A 5,850-nucleotide genomic window follows, 5' to 3' on the forward strand; every position below is an offset into this window, starting at 1 on the left:
AAAAAAAAAAAAAAAAAATAATAATAATAATAATATAATGAAACATTTAATGACATGGAAGAATTGTAAATAAACTTAGCAACCACAGTGGTTAGAACTGGCAATGGAAGAGAATTCAATCAGTGAAAAGAAAGCTAAGCATGGGATTGTATTCCGTAATGCAAAAGAAAAGGACAAACATTAGCTGGGCATGGTAGCACGTGCCTGTGGTCCCAGCTACTTGGGAAGCTGAGGTGGAAGGATTGTTTGAGCCTGGGAGGCGGAGGTTGCAGTGAGCTGAGTTGTGCCACTGCATACCAGCCTGGGTGACAGAGCAAGAACCTGCCTCAAAAAAAGAAAAAAAAAAGGACAAAGAGGTCAAAACTATCAGAAACAAGGTCTAGATGTAGAAAGACAGGTGATAGAAATCTAGTTTTGAAGGAGAGAAGAAAAAAGAACAGAATAAATATTTAAAGATATTAGAAAATATTTTTAAGTTGAAGCAAGACCTGCATTTGTAGATCAAAGCTCATCATATGTTAGCCAAAATTAATAAAAAACAGACCTAGATTTAGACATATTCTAGTGAAACCGTTAAATGTTGGAGGGGAATTTAACATCAATGCTAAAAAGCCAATACAAACAAAAAATAATTTTATTTAAAAACATATAAATGGAAAAATGTGGTCTGTCCTTGATGAGGAAGAGATTTGATATTGCAAAGATGCTGATTTCCCTCAAACTAATTGATAAGGTTAATGTCATCCCTAGTAAAATGCCAGTGGCCTTATTTTTAAAACTGTCTAAAACTGTTTCTGAAATTATTTTGGAGTAATAAAAGATATTGATGGGGAGACACTGAATACAGGGAAGGAACAAATGAGACTAAGGAAATATAGTTAGGTATAAACTATTTGGTAAGAAGAAGAAAGATTGGATAGAGTTGAATCCGTTTTTAAAAGTGAAAACAACAAATAAGCAATTGATAATTGATAGGAAAAGACTAAAAACTTACATCAGGATTCCAGAGGACATGAGGAAATATGAGAAGGGCACAAACACCCTCAAATAGAAGGGATAATATTCCATCCAAAGAGTCTGAAATCATCAAGAAACAGTGATATTAAAATAGTAATTATAATAGCTAATATATTGACCATTGTGTCGACAGCTAGAGAAACGATGATTAACAAGACAAATACTCCAGGGTCTTTTGGAGCTTTGGGTATGGGGGAGGCAGAAAAAAGACAAGGAAACAAATATAATCATTGTATAATCATTGCAAATGATAAAAAGGTATGAAGGAAATAAACAGGTAATAAGAATAGTGGCGGGAAGTGGGAATGATACTGCTGAGGAAAGATCAGAAGGGCTTCACTGAAGATATTTAAGCCAAGACCTAGGAGATGAGAGGTGAAATGGATCAAAAAGCAGGGAGGAGGGTCATTAGGTAGAGAGCCTGGCTGGAGGTGGAAACGTGCTGAGATCAGTGCAGTCAGGTGCATTGAGGTCTTCGAGGAGGGAGGCAGAGGATAAGCCATGCAGGACCTTGGAAGCTACTATAAGGATTTTGGATTTTACCCCAGGTGCAATAAGAAGCCACTGGAGGCTTCTCATTGCACCTAGAAGCCACTGGAGGCATGATACATCCTGATTTGCATTTTTAAAGATTCTGGGCCACTGTGTAGAAAATGGATTGGAGGGGCCAGAGGGGAGCAGGAACTGTCAGGAGGTTCTTCCAGAATCTTAGTAAAGGATAGCATTGGCCTAAACTAGGGTGGTCAGCATGGAGAAAAGAGCTATAGGCAGGGAAACTCTGGAGATCCAATCTGTGGGACTTGCCGACGGGTTGTTTAAGGAAGTGAGGGAAGACAGGATGATCCACACATTTCTGGCTTGGAACCTAGAAGTGGAAACTCCCCACTGGATAAAAAGATGTGGATAGAGGGTGGTGGGATATGAGCAAATAAAGTGGTGATAAGGCTTGTGGGGATGGGCCAGGCCTGCTGCCCTAGGAAATTAGGAGGCCTCATAGACCCTGAGTCGGGAGCCAAGTGAAAGCCACGTTGAGGAAGTTGTTCTACAACGTGCGTGCTGGCTAAAATAGAAGGAGTCAATTGGGAAGCCATTATATGAGGACCTGGGCTTCATTCAGGGCAGCAAGAATGGCAAGGAAGGAACTAGGAAATCATTTGAAGAAAAATTTGGCAGCATATTGGGCTGGGCATGGCGGCTTATGTCTGTAATCCCAGCACTTTGGGAAGCCAAGGAGGGGTGGATCTTTTGAGCTCAGGAGTTCAAGACCAGCCTGGGCAACATGACAAAACCCCATCTCTACAAAAAAATTCAAAAATTAGGCCAGGTGTGGTGGCTCATGCCTATAGTCTTAGCACTGGGAGGCCAAGGCAGGCAGATTGCCTGAGCTCAGAAGTTCAAGACAAGCCTGGGCAACACGGTGAAACCCTGTCTCTACTAAAATACAAAAAAAATTAGCCAGTGTGGCAGTGTGCGCCTATAGTCCCAGCTATTCGGGAGGCTGAGGCAGGAGAATTGCTTGAACCTGGGAAGTAGGGTTTGCAGTGAGCCGAGAGTGTGCCACTGCACTCCAGCCTGGGTGACAGAGCAAGATGTAGCCTAGAAAAAAAAAAAAAAATTAGCTGGGGTTGGTGGCGTGCACCTGTGGTCTCAGCTTCTCGGGAGGCTAAGGTAAGAGGACTACTTGAGCCCAGGAAGTGGAAGCTGCAGTGACCAGGGATTGCACTACTGTACTCTGGGTGGCAGAGTGACACTGTCAAAAAAAAAAGCAGTATACAGAAGTAAAGAAGAGACAATCAAAGGTGACAATGGGAGAGGAATGGTGCCAATGTCTGAGGGCAGGTGGAGAAAGAGGCTGGTTCTGACAGTGTTTCAGAGTGATGACAGGGCTCCCAGATGGAAATGTCTGGCAGGCAACTGAAGTTACAGAACCGGAACTAAGATCTGAGGTCCAGGCTGGCTGGCAAAGGGGCCACATCCTAGATAATTGAGGGTAATTCAATCTTTCACACACAGAATCAGAATCTTCTAAAAAATTAGAATACACACTTAAAATTCAAACTGCATTTGCTAGTCATACCACTCTACATAATTCATTTTTCTTTGAAAATTCTGAAGTTTCCTTGGGTTCTTGTGCTTCAGGGTCATCATCAGGAACATGAATTATGGTTGTATGAGACAACTTTATCTGAAACAGAACTACCATGGTTTGGGAGCAAACGTTCTCTTTGAGCCTCGGTGTAGGAAACAGACAGAGATGCTGATCTCCTGCATAGAAGGTTTCTATTCTCACACTTCTCAAAACTCACACAGATCACTATTTTTCAGTGTTCGCCCAGCTGACTTGCATTTTGTTTCCTTCTCTCGTTTCCACGTGTACCTTGTGAGCCATATGTTAGGCAGTTAATAATGTAGTTTCAGGAACAATACACCTGGCTACCTCTGCTCACAGCACAGTGGAAACTTGGCTCCACCCATGCGGGAATCTCCCTGTTTTCTCCCCGGTTCTCCTCCCTTGCTGACAATCTCTTTCTCTCTCTCCTTGGCATCCGTTTCTCATCTTCCTACCCTTTCATGTTTTCTTCTCTTCCTGCTTCACTGGCTTCTTTCTTTCCCTTCTGGCTGGCGTGTCTCCTTCTTCAAGCTGCCTGCTTCATCCATCTTCTCCCCTACAGAGCTCAGAGATTCAGAACAGCACTTGCTTGAATCTCATTGTCTAAGCAATGACTGCCCTCCCTGACTTCTGTCTGTTAAAAAATAAAAATAAAAATTCTTATCATTTGAGCTTCATGACTGCCTGAATTCTTGATACACTAAGATTTATTGTGTGTACACAATGGCGACTCCCAGGCTAAGCACTTTGAATGCATATCATGAGTGTTCCAAGGAGAAGAATTTCAGGAAGCATCTCTTTGTTCTATTTGGAAAACATAATTTTTATAATTATTCAAGAGGGTAATGCATGGAATCAAATGAATGCTGTGGCCAGACCCATGGCTGGGGTCCAAGGAGTCACTGTGAGGGCAGCGTGGCTTTTTGGGGGGAAGTTTGAACACTGTATTTCAGCTGTGAGTGGACATTATAGTGATCAGCAGTGCTTACTGCCTGCGCACGGACCCTTTACTTCATTCTTCTACCTTTTCCTCCATCCCACTCCCAGCCCCTCACTCTAAAGAGTACACAGGAATGTAGAGTTGGTGAGAGTTGGGAGATTTGTTTGGGATAGGAAAGGTTGGCAGAAGAGGCCATCTTACAAGGTACTTTCTAGCCAACCAGCTGAGTCGCCACATGATGAAGTTAGTTTACAGTCTTCGTGAAGATGGATGGAATAACAAGACTTTGCAATGCTTCACTCCAACAATTCAGTCACTTTAATAACCAAACAAGATGTTAATACGTGAGGATCAATGCAGGGTCAGTGGCTAACAATGTGGCCAAATCCCTGCCTGACCTCAGAATAACCAATGCAAGCAGAGCCACAGGGGAGAAGTAACCCGGTCAGTCACCCAACTGTGTTCTTTCAGAGTTGAACACACAACACTGAACCTGGACCCATTGCTCCCTAAAATGATTTTCTGTGGCTCCAAATAATCATTCTGCTCCAGGTAGTTATGGCTCTTCCTCAAAGCTTCTGTGAAAATTACAAAAACAAAGAAGAAAGAATTCTTTTAAATGGCAGCAAGGTCTAGGTGGGCCTTCTTTCTATTTATGGGTAAAACTCACTAATTATATTTTAACGGATTTTCTTCATGTTGAAATATGTACATTAAATGTGGAGGCTTTCATTGACATTAGAATTGCCTGAGTACCATGAGAGCATATCCTACCAATTCTGTTAGTTCATTTAAAAATGGACAGTGTGTCGACATCACGTCAAGCAGCAAGTTTAACTGAGGCTAACAATGACGGATACAATTTTCAAAAAGTTAAAATACACGCATTGATTAAGGCATTGCCTCTTCTTATCCCAATGGTCATTAGAGGCCGCAGCCAAAATCGGAAACTACTCTTCTTTTTTTAGGTTAATAGACTTTATTTTTTAAAAGCTGTTTTACGTTTTCAGAAAAATGAGCAGATAACAGCATTTCCACATACCCCTGGTCCTCCTTCCAGTTTCCTCTATCATTAACATCTTTTATTTGTGTGGTACATTTATGACAATCAATGAACCAATATTGATACATTATCATTAACTCAAGACCATAGTTTACATCAAGGTTCACTCTTTGTGTTGTACATTCTATGAGTTTTGACAAATGTTTAATGACGTGCATCCACCATTACAGTACCAGACAGGACAGTTTCACTGGCCTAAAAATCATCTGTACTCCACGTGTTCATCCCCTCTGTCTCCCCTGAGATCCTTGGAAACCACTGTCTTCTTCATGTCTCCATAGTCTTGCCAATGACAGAGTTGGAATCACACAGTATGTGTGTTGGAATCACACAGTATGTAGCCTTTTTGGACTGGCTTCTTTCACAGTGCGGTATGCATTTAAGGCCCCTCCATGTCTTTCTGTGGCTTGATAGCTTATTTTTATTACTGAATGCTATGCCATTGCATAGATGAGCCCTAGCTGGTTTATTCATTCATTTTCATTAAATACCGCTATGTGCTCTACATTTAACCAAATTCTATGAGGATACCAAAAAATTCTACTATAGCTTTCTCCTCAAGGTTAGTCTAATTATGAAGACATGTATTAGGCAAAATGATATAAAAGTATATTTTAAGGCATTGAAGTATATGGTTAGTTCCAAACAAATGTGATCTAGGAAAGCAATGTTTTCATGGGAACACGGTCCTCTGAGATTAGACACATACTTTTTGTGTAT

The sequence above is a fragment of the Trachypithecus francoisi genome, unplaced genomic scaffold (genome assembly GCF_009764315.1).
Source record: "Trachypithecus francoisi isolate TF-2019V2 unplaced genomic scaffold, Tfra_2.0 Lachesis_group4, whole genome shotgun sequence".
Taxonomy (NCBI): Eukaryota; Metazoa; Chordata; class Mammalia; order Primates; family Cercopithecidae; genus Trachypithecus; species Trachypithecus francoisi.